The 16,891-nt window shown below is 35.2% G+C and overlaps 1 protein-coding gene across 2 annotated transcripts in view; it reads left to right on the forward strand.

The window, feature by feature from the left end:
* Positions 1 to 16,891, forward strand: part of LOC132700334 (uncharacterized) — an 89,167-nt gene that overhangs the window by 6,433 nt on the left and 65,843 nt on the right. The window contains exon 1 of one of the 2 annotated variants that reach the window (XM_060667567.1): positions 10,531 to 10,600. The exons of the other annotated variant lie outside the window; for it this stretch is intronic. The gene's annotated coding sequence lies outside the window, so the exon portion shown is untranslated. Of the gene's footprint in view, positions 1 to 10,530; positions 10,601 to 16,891 lie in introns of those variants that run through there. 2 annotated transcript variants of the gene reach the window in all.

Genomic DNA, 16,891 nt, shown 5'->3' on the forward strand with positions numbered 1-16,891 from the left:
TTTTGTTTTTAATTAACATAGTTCTCGTTAGTAGCGGTTTTCAACTTCGGGTTTCATTTTGGAGGAACTAGAATACCATTAAATTCATTCAAATTACTTCAAAGAGCTTTATACTTATAAATTATACCTATGTACCGTACCTTTTTGTTTTTAGATATATCAAGGTAAACAAAAAAACAGAATGTAGGGTTGGTAGCCAAGTTTTTTTCCAAATGACGTATAAAACAAAACACTATCAATTTTCTGACCTATAAGCCTACATCATATTTTTTTAATGGAACACCGACGTGTTTAAAAAAACACTAAAAATGACAAGGCACACTAAAGTAAAAAATTCTTTAACTATTCTAGATGCTGCTGTATGAACACATTAATTGTCTCCTTAACTGATTGATTGCCTCTGAAATCATTTGCTCAAGTTCCACGACATTATTACAAAGGAAAAAATCCATTAAAGTTAAGTTGGCGCTGTTGGCTGGCCAATCCATAGTTCTGCCGTTCCTTATCCAACCCCAACATGTTAAGAAAATGTTTAACTTGTGAGGAGGGCACCGTCTTGCTGGCATATAATCAGCGCTGATATATTTAGGGCCAAATTTTCTATATATTGTTCAATTTGGTGCTCTAAGAGTCGCAAATAATGATCTCCAGTTAACTTTTGATCTATAAATATCGTACCCAAAATATGCCCATCTACGCCATACATTAATACCTCTAAATTTTTATTTCGCGTATTTGTCTAGGATTATTTAAAAACCAATATCGCGTATTTTGTCTATTACAACCCTTTCTTGTAGTGAACGAACTTTCCTCAGTTCATAAAATGTTTTTCAAAAAATTATTATTCTCATTATCTCTATTTGAAAAATTCAAACAAAACTCCTTCATATACTCTAGTAATTGAGGAAACTGGATATGCTTGATAGAATCCTAATATGTTCCGGCATCCTTTTTAAGAATTTAATACGTTACCGTTTTCTGTCAATTTCTTTGCCAGTCTTGGTTTTGAAGAATCTCGGCGCTCTGGATAAAGTCTAATATACTGACAACCAGCTGCGGTTACACTTTTATTATTCAGAAAGTATACTTGAAGCATATCGCTTCTTTCACGGATGCTAAATTCGCTAAAAACCATTTTAACAATAATGGTTTGGACAACGTTGTTTACTATATGACAAACATAAACATATTTTTCTACTCCCGTCTGCAAAATACTTAATCCGAGCCACTTCGAACATTTCCGGGATTTTGACGCACGGATTTGGGAGCGATCGGATGTTGTCGGAGATATTTCCCACGCTTTGAATTTTGACGTTTGTCAATTCTGATGGTCACGCCAGTGAACGTATATGTATACTATATGTATTTGCTAACCAACACTAACGGTCGTAGAAATAGTATAGTATGCAACACGTTCATTTCATATTTCATTCAAATTTCATATTTTTGCTGATTTGTCAAAAACGAGTGGCCTAAAATATAAAGTGCCTTGCATCATTGTAGTCAGACTAAGATATTCCATTAAACGCATAAAATATAAAGCCAGAAAATTTGTTTTGTTTTATACATCACTTGGAAAAAACTTGGATACTAACCCTATATTTTGTTTGTGTTTACCTTGATATCTCTAAAAACCAAAAATGAGCCAGCAAAGATGGGGCACATTGGTTCTCCTCAGCGGCCGAAGAACTTTTTCTAATTTATTTATTTATTTATTTATTCATTTATTTACATACACTGCTCAACAGGATCAAACCCAATTATAGAGCAGGAGAACACCATTTCATCAGAATTACAAAGTTACAAAGTATAAATATCACCACGCAAATACACTAATATTGCAAAAAAGATGATCCGCAACAAAATGAACATAAGAAAAATACTAATGAAGGAAATTACTCAACTGCGAAGGCAACGAAATTGCAAGAAGACTAGGCACAACAGAATTTTAGCCTAATGCTACTCGAACTGCAATTAAAAATGTTTAAATCGCTGGTACGGTCGGAAACGTTGCACATATTATATAAGGGAGAGAACTTCAAGACATTAGTCCTCGCCGTGGGAAGGTAAAAGATAGCAGAGTATCGCGATGCTAACCGGGGAACAATGAAATTCAACTGCTCAAGTAAGTCAGGACAACTTACCGAATTATGAATCAGCTTGTATAACAAAACTTGTGACAAATACTCGCGCCTGGTCTGCAGAAAGTCCATCGAAAACAAATTCAACAACTCAGTCTGAGGAACACCCTGTTCAGGATAAGATCCATGAGTTTTATAATACATATATTTTAGAAATCGCCTTTGAATGGACTCCAAGTTCTGCGAACGAACGCTATAGCCAGGCGACCAGGCGGCAAATGCATATTCTAACTTCGAGCGAATAAAAGCGGTAAACAAAAGCTTTATCGAGTTATGTGAAGCAAAATCCCTACCGCATCTGACCAAAAAACCTAAAGTTTTAGATGAGCTTGCCACTATTGACTCGATGTGATCGAGAAACGACAACTTTTTATTAAATATTAGGTCGCGCACTGAGTCCGGTCTACCAAGAGATGTTGAGCCAATGCTGTAGTCAAAGAGAATTGGGGACGATTTCGAAGAGTAACACGTGACACTACATTTGTTAATGTTAAGAGGCATCATGTTGTTGTTACACCACAGATTTAGAATCTTCAAACCATGTTGCAGTCGAATGCAATCAAGAAAATGATTTAACAATAAGGGCCCTAGGACGGAGCCCTGTGGCACACCCGAAGTTACATTATATTCGCTCGAAGTGAAACTATCCTCGAAAACGTAGTGCCTGCGGTTAGTTAAGTATGATTCCGTCAACGTGAGTGAAGAGGGGGAAAATCCAATTCTAGATAATTTGTTTAACAGAATGCTGTGATCTAGTCTGTCAAAGGCTTTTGTTAAATCTACATAAATGACATCCAGCTGTGCATGGTCATCGATGGCATTAGCTAAGTCCTGCGTGATAAGAAATAAATTTGTAGTGGTCGATCTACCCCTTATAAAACCGTGCTGTTTCGAACACGGCTGTTGACTCGTCGCCGAGTAAATAGCATTATAGAGAAGGATTTCGAATGTCTTGAGGAAGTTGCATATTATCGAGATATATTCTCGTCTGATTTCTTATGAACTGGGCAAACTCTGGAAGTTTTCCACGACTCAGGAATGCGGCTGGACTAATGCGATTGATAGCGTAATGCAATGAAGGTTTTTAAACTGCTTTCAATATCCAGAGTGGTCTTAAATATTAAAATTTTTGGTTAGACCTGTTTATTAATGACCTACCGTCGCCAAAAATACATTTTTTTTACACTTCCCTACTCCAAAATACTCACTGTCACAAGCTGTCACTTTAAAACGTCAGCGTTATTAAAGTCTTATGAAGGCTGAAAGCGAAATATCTCGGAGCATATCTTTCACAACAGAACTAGATATTTGAGTTTGTAAACTAAAAAAAGGATTGTGTGAAACTACAAAACTGCATAGAATTGAAGGTCCTTTCAACAATAGGACAAAGAGCCGCGACGTTGAATTGGAACCAAAGTGCATTCCTTACCCTAAGTTACCACTTATTTCTAACCCATGAACCTCCTTTCTTATCCGTTTACACTGGTTAAAGTAAACACTTCCGTGAAACAACCTCAGATTTTTTTATGTTCACGTCATAGATTATGGCATACTTTTTTGGAACACGCTGTATATAAAAGCGGGTCAATCCTCACTTTCCATTTGAACTCATTGTTTTCAATATATATGGTATCAAAATTAACATTCTAGATTACTTCTTTATTTGTCCCAAGACTTTTGAAGCATTATTTTTTCAGCTGAAACATTGTAGCAGATGAAGAAGAATCCGTGTTCGTTCCTTCAATTAATATGATAGTTGCTAAAAAATCCGTAACACGAGGTAAGATAAGAAGAAACGCCTCGTAAAAGGACATTTACATCAAAATTTTACAAGAGACCACAAAGATAGCCAAACCGTCAACTTAATTATAAAAAGTGAAATCAAAGTGTGACACACCTCCCATTTTTCTCATTAGCTCTATGAGCATTTTGCTATAAAGCATATACAAAAACTGTGTTTAGCTAAGATGTTATATGAAGATATCTGAAAATACATCGGAGATAAGTATTTAAAAAGTTAATGTTGACACCCTGCAAAAATATATAATATTAATAACAACACATTTAATTGTTTCTGGAGAGTACATAATTAAATTGAATATAATACGATTCAGACTACCAATCTTCTGTAAAGTGACCAATGAAATGGAAACAACCTCTCAATTCACAAATCATGAACGCATGAAGGCAGACTCATAATAATAATATTGAGTAAGTGATTTTTTTAAAGGCTAGACTGGTCAGGGTCAAAATTCGGTAATACATAAAAAAATGGCAACATGGTAGGAAAACGACCTATGTGGTTATGGGATTAACCTTGCCACCCTGTATATAAAATAAGAAGTATTAAAATTGCCTTGCATCGTGTGTTCCCACATATTCACGCCAAAAAAAGTACAAATCTTTTAATATAATTTTACATGTGATCGAACGTTGACATAAAAATTTCCGCTTTTCCGTTGCCAATTTCCCTACGTTAAGGTCTCATTTCCTTTAACTAACGAGGAGACCGACGACGCAGAAATCGAATCATACTCCGGCTGCCATGTTAAAAATGGGGAACGAAAGAACGTTTCAAAAAGAATCGCGAAATAATGATCCTGTATGCGATTAATTACAGCGTCGGCAGAGCTTGTCGCAAACTTTTTAAGGCCCTTTTAGTTCGCCAAACGGAAATTGCAAATTGTTGAGTGACGTAATTAATTTGTTAATATTCGGTTTCCAACTATCTACTCTCTCGCATTAAAATTACTGCCGCGTGTAAGCAGAAAAAAAAAGTTTTGTTTAGTTTCCGGCCGCCGTCACGGGGAGAACCCCATTCCCCAAATCGGTACGGAAATAGACACGCAGTCATATTCCCTTGCGTTAGGTAGGAAATAAAGTTCCCCCTTTCGTTCATACAATATTTGGATTACGTCATCGACAGCTGAATTCGGTGGCAGAACGACGAAGTGAACGTAGCAGGAATGGTATTCTATGTAGTCTAAGAGCTAAGAGCAACCTTCACCATAGTGTCAACCGGGTAAAAATGACATTTTTTCAAATAAAATTTCTGAACTTGACTTGACTTGATATGGCAACCTCAACGGAAGTGTTCGAGATAATTTTTAATTGAAATTAAAAATTATATATATTTTTTAATTTCACCGATGTGTCTACCAAACGAAGCTAACCCCAGTGAAAAGTATATGCAACACCACAAAAAAAAAATGATTGTAATTTAAAAATTTAAAAAAGTATGCTGCTAAACTTAAAGAAACGATATTTTTATCAAATTTGACGGACATCTTTTAATTATTGACAGGCGGTTTTTGACACAAAAACTTTTTTTTTACCAGTGGCATCCGTGCGGGGTTTGAAATGAATATTTTTAAAGAAAAAAATGGCACGTCACTGCTTTTTCTGGAAACAAAAATTATTTTTAAAATCCCCATCCAGTTTGGAGCAAATTTGATGCATGAACTTGCTTTCATACGACGCACGGTTTTCGCTTAAAAATATAAAAACCATTTAAATGCATCTGTTATAACCCAAATGCAATTTTGCGATGTTAATTTTTATGTAAAGTATTTGAAAGTTGGCACGCGCATTGCTATGATTAGTGCCCATAAAAAAAGTATAATTTGCAATAATCTAGTGATTCTTTTTTCACGGTCATGTCTTTTTTATCTCCCGTACTTGTTTTGCGACGACACTTATTATTTCCAATTAGCATTTACGCGGTCCTTTTTTGCTTTTTTTATTTATTAAAACTTGCTACTACATCATCATTTTTAACTGTACTTTTTTTTTGAATTAAACTAGCAATTTAATAGGAAAATTTAAGAAACAAACTGCAATTTAATCGACAATTTACTAGTCAAAAAGTAGGCTTTGCTAAGCGATAGTAACTCATTTGTTTATAACAATAACATGACATTTGTCAAATCGCTAAATAAAAGTGCACTTGGTTGGTTTGCTGGTAGTAACTAATTATTACTGGTTTTTGTCAGTTTATTTGTTTGTTTTGGTGAAAATGGTTCAATTCACAAACCGTGAAATGGCAGGTATGCACTTCGTGTATGGAATGGCTCATGGTAATGCTCGCGCTGCAAGACGGATGTATCAAGAAAGGTATCCTAACCGTCCAGACAACTTTTTGTTAATATTAACTCCAGACTTGGTGAAACGGGTAGTTTTCAGGGGTCTACTGCTCTGATAGGGAGACCAAGAACAGTAAGAACGGTTCAGATAGAGGAAGCTGTTATAAATGCTATTGAAGAAGACCCATAAACTAGCACTAGAAATTTTTTTAAAGATCAACAACTTTACCCTTATCATATGCAGCGAGCCCAAGCGCTATGGACAAGGGATTTTCCGCTAAGAGTGATTTACACAAAAATAAGTTAATGCAAAATCCAAAGTTTTTATCACAAGTGTTGTGTACCGACGAGGCATGTTTTTCCCGTAACTAATAATAAACTTCCATAACAATCATGTGCGGGCCGATAATAATGCTCACGCCGTAATTGACAACCATTTTTAAGAGCAATTTTCTGTAAATGTTTGGATTGGAGTTATAGGGGCCTCACTTTCTGCCCGGCAGACTTACTAGTGAGCAGTACAGACAATTTATTGAACATGTCTAACCTGAACTTTTGGAGGATGTCCCACTAGAGCAAAAACGTTCTATGTGGTTTATGCATGACGGAGCTCCACCGCACTTCAGTTTAGTAGCACGTCAGTATTTAGATGAAAATTATACTGATCGCTGGATTGAGCGTGCTGGACCTCATTTTTGACCACCCAGGTCACCTGATTTAAATCCAATAGATTTCTTTCTCTGGGGACACTTAAAAACATTAGTGTACACAACACCATTCCAAAGCGAGAAAGATTTAAGAAATCGGAGAGAAGACTCTTGTACAGTTATTAGGAACACCACAGGTATTTTAGAAAGAGTTCGCCAGTCCCCAATAAGGCGTACAAACGCGTGTGTCGAAGTCGGGGGACGTCATTTCCAGCAGTTGCTATAATTTATATTTTTCTGGGAGAGTATTGTTTGTAAAGATCTCTTGTTTACAGCAATTTAATATTATTTAATAATAAACGTCTTCCTGTTAATAGTTAATTTTTTTTATTTATTTATTTTTTTAAGCGAAAACCGTGCGTAGTGCGAAAACAAGTTCATGCACCAAATTTGCTCCAAATTGAATGAGGATTTTAAAAATCATTTTTGTTTTCAGAAAAAGCAGTGGCGTGCCATTTTTTTCTTTAAAAATAATCAATAATTAAAAGATGTACACCAAATTTGATAAAAATATCGAAAGTGATATAAAAGTTATAGAAGGAAAAACAAATTTTTTAGAAAAATTTAAAAATCTGTATCTTGAAAAATATGCGTTTTTGGACCTATGTTTATATCAAATTTTAGTCTTAAAATCACGCAATGAATCGTTTCTTAAATTTTGGCTGCGTATTTTTTAACACCCTGTATATTGTAGTATATGGATGCCTCAAAAAATGTGGTCATAGATGCTAGTGGCAAGACATTTAAATTAATGAATTTGTAGGAAGCGAAAGTCCAAGACAGACAGAGACGGCACGTACTTACTCCTCGTCGTAGAAAAGGATACAATAAGGATGACAGATAACAGAAGGATAAATTAATTTACTACAGAGCCGTATTTTGAATATATACATTCTGCTTTTGAACACGATGTTTATTGTTTTTAAAATCGAAAATGATGAAGAAAAAGGTTTTTTTATTTGAAGATGGACTTGGATATTGATTTTAATGAAAAAACATAAAATGTTAATAAAATAACAGACACTTGGTAACATACATATAATTAAAAATTTTGAAATTTGGTTTGCGACTTCGCTAGGTAAAAAACGAAATAGCAATGATCCTAATTGCATCATTTGTACCGAATTGGCATCAAAATTGGGACTTGATCTGTGCCTACACTGCAGCTATTTATAACAAAGGAAAAGTAAGAGCTTTCACTGTGGCTATGTATGGTATTAAAAATTGTAACAAAGCTACATCAGATGTCAAATACTTGTTAAATTTTTTTCTAAAAAAAGTTAGAGGTCTCGATTCAAACACTATACCGCCCTGCTTGATATTACTAAAACAAAAAATGTGAGGTACTATTTATGTTAATTCAATGTTTTTACATGCAACTGATCCTCAGTGCGCAAAATTGATTCCTGAGCATTCCGGTTGGTTAGATGGGCATTTAAAACCGAAAGAAAAGACGCCTTTAAAAATAGATGAAGGTGATTCTTCTGACTTAAAAAATAATACAACTTCCTGCGATTCTGATCCTGAATAATTTATTACTATTATTTGTATGACCACGTATTTTTGCTAGATATTGATTAATCGTTTCTTTCTAAAGAATATATTTTTCTTTTATTTATTCTGGAGCGTTTATATTTACTAGTTTTATCTATGCCAAGTTTTTCAAAAGCGAATTTATTACAATTTATTAAAAAATCATCTTTCTACTACTCGAAATAAGTACGTGCAGTCTTTCTTTGTCTTAGACTTCACTGGCTCCGAATTTTGTAATTTAAATGTTTTACAGCTAGCATCTCTGACCAAATTTTTTGAGGCACTCTTATACTACATTATTTATAATTAAATTACTTTTATTTTAAAACTAGTCCGGATTGGTTGACAAAAGATTGCAATTATTAACGTCAACTTACCTGTTTGACCGCAGCTACTAGGTAATAGGGACCCAAAAAAAGGTGTGGTGTTACATATTGTGTGTAGTACATACTTTTTACTGGAGTTAGTTTCGTTTGATGAAAATACCGATGAAATTAAAAAAAAATAGATATTTTTTTTAATTTTAATTAAAAATAATCTTAAACATTTCCGTCACACACCGTTATTTTATTTGATAATAGTATATTATGCAACAAGCGCGGTAAACGGCATTTGACCCACGTTTAATAAACGAGATACTTACCGAACATCTTGCACACTATACTTTTTGAACTATTTGTTAGTTTTTGGGTACATTTTCGCAAGACAACAAGAATACATTCATTGACACCACCGTTAGAAATGACATACGTCAAAATTCAAGACGTGCGAAGTATCTCCGAAAACATCCAATTGCTCGTGCTCATAATATACCGGAAATGTCCGAAGTGGCTCGGATCTGTGGGAAACGAAACTGACGCGGTAAAGTGACGCTTCCCGCACGCTAGATCGGTTGTTATTAGGCATTTTACAGACGGGAGTAGAAAAAATATTTTTATTTCGTTGACACTATGGTGAAGGTCGATCTCAGTTCTGATCCTGTACTAATGGGAGTATGGCTATAATAGCGCTACTTACTGCGGTCAAATCTTCTGTATCAAAAAAATATACAATTTTTAAAGGTAAGCTTCTCGGAACGAATTTTATTTAACACGGTTAGGATAATCTGCTGGAGGGTGATTATTTTTTTAATAAACAGTGGGAACAGAAAGCTTGGAGGAAGCATTTATTTATTGCTCTTATTTTTAAATATTGCTCTATTCTTAGTAATTTAACGGAATAATTCCAATTACAAGTCAATAATATAGAATGAAAATATAAACAGTATAAATCGCAAAAACACTGCAGAGAGAAACATCACAATCTTTTTGCATAAAACAGAAGCATATTCCTACCTGGATCGAACCAGATCAAAAGTAAATTAAATTGATATAAAGGCCTTTCCGTCTCCACCAATCAAATCCAACATTATCGAAGCTGAAGAAACTGTTACGTTTGTGTGATCAGAAACAACCCCAGATCCTTTATGTATTCAACCATTTCTAACAAAACGTGATCGACAATAAGATTCCGTCTAAGTAAGTTTGCTAAGTCTTTTTCATAAAAATATAGCGAAATGATACTTGAACAAGCCTGTGTCTCGACATCGTATTCTCAGAAAATTGAGTTATTTTCAAGATACGTTTAGGCAGTTATAAATGAGTGTTCCTGATTTCGTAATTAACTTTTCATTTCCTTAACATCTTTTGACTTTGTGTAATATTTTTTTTTGAGAGGGTGACTCGTATAATTTGACTGCAAAATAAGTTCTTCTCTAATGTTAATCCATAATTATCTTGAAAAAAGGCAGTCCCCTCGTCTTTCGGTTTATGATGCTAAAAAAATGCCATCAGAACAAAAAACACATATGAGTTTGTTGACAAAGCAAAACCTCGTTTGCACTCCTCGCTAAATCATTGCACAATAGACAATGATTGAATTTGTAATATTTCTCGTATCTTTTATATTTTTGCACCATCTGCGTTCTGGCTCTCAAACCGTTTTATCTGAAATCAGGGTACTTTACCGGAGAACCTTTTTAGAAAATGAACTGTGTCGTGTTATATTCAATACCTTTGAGAACGATATCAACATTTGAATATAAACTATATTTTTAAATGTCATCGCAGTTCGAAAGATGATGATGTTGTGAAGCGAGGTAAGTTAATGCTCCAAATATTAGAAAAAAATGTTAACACAAGTTATACTATTATATGACAATAATCGCGTAAAATTGGGTCAAATCGATTTATTCGCATCGATAAACAAAACAATTTACCAATCATTTCGTTGTTTACTTTTTTATTTCCTATACGGCCAGGTTGCGACACACTGAACTTTTAACTGACCACTTTGGCTTAATCGCGGTTAAATAAAACATGTCGCACTTATTCAACAAATGAAAGTACCGCACCACTTTGTAACGTAATTTGTTGCCCGTTTGATATATATTAACGATAAGTTATTATGTAAAACGGTCACGTTACCCGATTGAACGACGTTACTCAATAAAGATTGCGGGGAATTAGAAAAGTGTTTACTACCGGAAAATGCGTATCGGATTGCTCGTACGTTTACGACCACCATTGTTATTCGGAAATCGATTCGATTGAAGGTTGCTATCGCTTTGCGAACGTTTAAGGTATAAACAATTTTCGTCGAGAGTTTTTGAAGGAAATACTATCATTAACTAAACTGTTTTTCTATCCTTTCTAAGGAAACATATACAGAAATCCGCATAAATTATTATTTGCAGGTAATCGCGTATTAATAGATATCGCGTAGTTATTGAACCAAATTTTTTAAAAAGTAATTTTAATTTTAATGGATTATCTAAAAACATTCACTTTAGACGTCTTTATTATAATATTCGGTGAAGGGGTCGTTATGCGTTGACGCAAAAGTTCAACTACAGTTTCAATTTCGTCAGTGGCTTTGATACCCATATTGCTGAACTAAACCATAATTTATTTTAAAAAAATTGTCCAGAGAAATATGATGAGTTTCTCTCACCAAAGTTCCAGAATCAGAAATGATTCGACAACTCGCAGAATTTGTAATCGGCACATACGCAAGTAAAAATTGAGATAAAAAAAGGAAAGGTAACCAAGAAATAAAGAATAGGAGGGAAACAGATGAAATACATGCGATAATTATTTGAAATGTAATTAAAGTATTTCCCGAAACGAAAGCAATCCCTGAACTAAATAACAATTGGGAAAAAATCCTTAATTTTATGCACCAAGAAACCCGTTATGAAATAAGTTAAGCAAAAAGAAAAAACAAAATAAATAAATGGAGACAGTTCAATTTCGTACACGTTTAGAGCATTTCTAATCTAATTTAATCGGATCCTTTTTTTTTCTGTTTAGTGCAAATGATTGTCAGCTAGCAATTGGCGTAACATATTTGGTTAACGTTCGCTAACGATATACCGTTTTTACAAACTTTTATGGTTTTGACTTCGGAATGCGTTTAAGGCCCGCTTGTTGTAAAGCGGAAGAGACTATTCTTTTCAGCACGCGTACCATAAGCCAGGGCCGTATTTAAGATGTTCGCTGATAAGAGACTGTTGTATTTTAAGAGTAGGGAATTTTTTTTTTTTTGATTAAATTGCTATATTAAATCATATTAGTGTGCTTTAGATAGGTGTGTGCATTAAATAGGTTGACAGAATAGGAATATTAAAAATACATTAGGAAGTTTAATCTAATTTCCAATTTATTTCCAGAATCTTATATAGATAATTGAATTGAAATGGATGTTTTTCCAGTCTGCTATTAGTTGATTTGTGTTGATTTTCTTAGCCGTCGAAGCTTTGGAGTTATTTCTATCCCGTCTTGTATTTGTAATTAGTAATAACCAATTTTCTGTTAGTCAATTGTTTTTCAAGACTAAACTAAGTATTAAGGTACCATATACATTTACCAAATACATTGCTCAATTTTGATAGTCACCTGCGATGTCCAGCATCAAATTCAAGTGGATCAAAGACTCGGACACATTTGCCGGTTGCTGTCAAAATTATAATTTTAAATGTGTTTCTGTTTCTGAAATCGACATCTGGGGAAAAAAAATAAAATTAACGCCGAGATGACTAAAACACCAGACTACGTGACAGATCGTAGGGTCCCAAAAAGTCTACCTGACATGCACCATGCCTGATTAGTGAGACGGTTGATATATGATGCGTATCAAAAGTATATTAAAAATTTAACAATTAAAAGTTCACATGAAGAGTTGCGTGCTGATTTGAACATTGAGTGTTGCCAAAAGAATTTGCGCGTGAATCAAGAAGAATCCAAGAAATTCGTGCTAAAAACGTCCCCATCATATTTATAGATGAGACCTGGTTTGATTTCCACGATACCGTCAAGAAATGATTGACTAATGGTAACAACAGGAAATGTTTTTCCGAAAAATTGCTTTCCAAAATTCCACCAAACAGTATTGTCGTGATGGTCAACTACCATTCTGCACAAGCGGAAGAAATACCCAATTCGTCAAAGACTAAAATAGTCATTCAAAATTTTTTGCTTGAAAATGATGTGTATTTTGAAAATTCCTACACAAAAAAGCAGTTATTGGAGGTTCTTAAGGACCATTTGATAAGAAATATAATGTTCGTTTTCCATATGGGGACAGCATCACAATGACCACATATCAACCAGTCAATAAGTAGAAAGGAGTATGTAATCATCACAAAGGAGGATTAAATTAAATTAGTAATATTTAATTTGTTCGGAGTCATTTGCCAAAACGTAGGTAACATTTTTGTTTATTGATTCTGTTAATAAATTTCCAACAGTAGCAGCGTTGCTAAGATTTAAGCGTAAACCATAATTCTTGATATTAAGGAATTCGATTTTCAGCAATATTATCGTAAGAACAGAATCGGTGCGAATAATGCCTTTTCCAAATCCAGGCTCGATCGTTCGCGTTTGTACATTGACTTCCGGAAGCCCAGGTGTTTAGGAATTCTCCGCCGCACGTCTATTTCTGGCCGTATGGATTAAACAAGACTTCGAAATCGAGAATATTTCGTTGTTCGAATTCAAGAACTGCGCAGATTGCCTGCTTATTTAATCAAGCAAATTTTAGATGCAAAAGTTTGGTAATTGCCAGTTTACGGGTTAGGTCGCGATAACGGCGCGCGAAAGCGATTTGACTCGAAATGCTGACAAATTGCCGAGCGTTATTCCTCCGTTCCACGAAACTTGCAACTTTAATTCGATTCCCAAAAGCAGTTACGTCGCCCACCCAAGTAAGACACCCATGTGAGCCAATTTACTTGGGTTTCAGATCCTCAGCTCGGTTTTCCTGTGGTTGCAATTTATGACTGAACCAGGGCGTCGACTGTACGCTAAACAACGCTAGCTTTCAGCTAATATTTATATCTAGTACTTATGGTTAGTGTTGCAAACAAACTGTCCATCCAATCTTAACGTGTTTAGAAAGCGTTTTCAGGATAATTTTTCTTGAATCATATTGACAGCCCTGCTATATTGTGGAGCTATATGTTGGTTTTGCTCAGTTAGAAGGAGGAAAAGAAATTATTGTTAGGGAACTATTATCACTAATTGCAACTAACCAAAACACTCGCAACACATTCGAGTGAAAATATCCCTGACTTTAAGGCATAAAATATAATCCAGTATTCGTCCCTGACTGGAACATATCCAGCAGCAGTCCAGTAAATCGAAAAAAGCAGTTTTCTTCAATATGTGTGAACACGAGAAAAATAAAAAATGGCTTATTATGCCTTAAAGTTTTTCACAGACTTTGTTGAAGGCTTGACGATACTTGAATAAAATGTGTGTCAATCTAAAAATAAAGCATTTTATAAAGAATTATACTTTATGCAAAAACACTTGTTTTTATTTTGCTCAAAATTGGTGAAAAATTATAAATGTAGATTTAAAACGGAACAGTACTGATAAATCAACACATGATGTCTATACTGTGAATTTAAAAAGTTTTTAGAAAAAGTATAGTTTCTCATTGTTTACAACGACTGTCAATACGCACTCCCGTCAGATTGTTTATTACGAATCGGCTTATGGAGATTGTAACAACTGACCGATATATATCTTTATTCAAAATTTTGCTGGCGTCAGTTTCATGATTTCTATGTGTTTATTTCGAGAAATTGTTTGAGCTTGAAGTACATTGACATCGAAATAATAAGATGGATAACTCTGGTGTTTTAATCCGGGCTCGTCCAATAATAATTCTAAGTTAACCTCGTCAAAACGTTCCAAGAAGACATTGGTAAAACTTGGTTAGTGTCATTGTGATCCTGATAACTCATATTTTTGTAGACATATCGATCAAAATGGTCTTACAAACAGAACATCGCAAGAGCAAAACGAAAGAAACTTTAAAAAAGGTAGTTACTTTAGTTATTAATTTCCGATCAATCTGTTTCACTCTGGATCATTGTTAATTACGCCTAGATGTAGGGGAGGTAAATCAAAATCGTTCTGTAATTGCGCTTAGACCAGTCTCACGTCAAATCTGTTTGCTCGGAGCATTTTGACCGACCCGAAAATTTAATCTATAATTGTGAGGTTATATGAATTATATTTTTGGTTCTTTTTATGAAATTGTTTGTGAATTTTCGCAAAACAACCCTAATACATTCTCTTACATGACCGTAAGAATTGGCAAACGTCAAAATTGGAAAGCGTGGGAGATATCTCCAAAAACATCCGATTGCTCCCAAACCCGTGCGGTAAAATCGCGGAAATGTCCGAAGTGGCTCGGATTCGTGGGAAACGAAACTGACGTGGTAAAGTGACGCTTCCCGCACACTAGATCAGTGTGTAATTAGGTATTTTACAGACGGCAGTAGAAAATAGTAAATTATGCAACAAGTTCGGTAAACGGTATTTGACTCACGAGTTTATTTGACACGAGCGGAGCTGGTGTCAAATAAACTCGTGAGTCAAATGCCGTTGCATAATATACTATTTTCTAACTGCGGTGGGACGAACCTAATATTAAGAGGCAACCATTAACTAATATGTTTTTCGAAGTACCAGTTCTAACTCGAAACTCGAAAATTGGACGTTTTTCAGCGAAACTACAATATATGGCTTTCCAGCTTTCAACGAAAAACCACAACCCTTTTAACTCCCCGCACCTTTTAATAAGCGAAGCGAAACGAGAAAAGCGCTAAATTATAGTGCCTTCACTATATATGCCTTTCGCGCTTCTTTCAAAGCTCGGGAGCTTTAAAGGGGGAGAATAATTTACGTAGGAAAACTTTTAGCTCGCCCACACATGCGAAGCCAACACCAGCGTAGATCTCTTATCCGGGATCGGGTGTGCAGTACGGTTTTTTTGTTTGTCTCCCGTAAAGCGGAATTCATAGCGTTTTAGGGAAGCGGCCATTCGGAGGCAACTGGGGAGAAAACCAATTTGACATCAATATTTCATACGAAACGAAAACGTGCAGTCACGAAACGCGCACCCGTCGAACTATTTATGTGTTTTAGAAAATTTCCGGATCGGGTGTTGAATTGACTGCGACCCCGATGAAAAAATAAGACAACGAAGTTGAAAGTGACGTCATAAAGGCAAAGTTTACCTGTAAAATAAATGATTATACATCGATCTAGCATGGGAAAAGCGTCACATGAGCACGTGAGCTTCTTGCCCCACGGATCCGAACCCCTTCGGACATTTTTGGAGATTTTACCGCACGGCTTAAATTTTGAAGTATTTCAATTCTAAAGGTCATGTCACTCGTTTATTACACACCGATCTAGAGTGCGGGAAGCGTCACTTTACCACGTCAGTTTCGTTTCCCACAAATCCGAGCCACTTCGGACATTTTCGGGATTTTACCGGATGGATTTGGGAGCAATCGGATATTTTCGAAGACGTTTCCCACGCCTTTAATTTTGACGTTTGTTAATTCTGACAGTCATGTCAGTGAATGTATTTGTGTTGTTTTGCGAAAATGTACCCAAAAACTAACGGTCGTAGAAAAAGTATAGTATGCAACACGTTCGGTAAACTTTTTAACTCACTCGTTTATTTAAACACTCGCTCCACTCGTGTCAAATTAACTCGTCTAAATTCGTTAAAACGAGGATTGACACCCTCCCACACTCTCAGAAATATCTTCCCTGTTCAATTTCAGAGTAAAGAATCAAGCCAAAAGTGAAACGTAAAATAAAATAAGGGAAAAATGTACTTCAAATTTTAAATGTGACATGAGGTTGACAAAATCTGACACAAAACAGCAGTTAGGGCATAAAAAGAGCTCTCTATATTGTGTTACCTAAGTTTCGTGTTTTTCTTGTCAGATTTCGTTTTAGTGTCCCTGTGCCACAAGAAAATCTATGCGAAACTGGTACCAAAGTTGGGCTGACGGCATGATTACTTTAGGCCAGAAGCGAAGGGATTTAAGTCCAGTTAAGTCCAGCAGTGTGCCATAGAA

Source organism: Cylas formicarius, unplaced genomic scaffold (assembly GCF_029955315.1).
Source record: "Cylas formicarius isolate icCylForm1 unplaced genomic scaffold, icCylForm1.1 PGA_scaffold_4__25_contigs__length_36172078, whole genome shotgun sequence".
Classification (NCBI taxonomy): domain Eukaryota; kingdom Metazoa; phylum Arthropoda; class Insecta; order Coleoptera; family Brentidae; genus Cylas; species Cylas formicarius.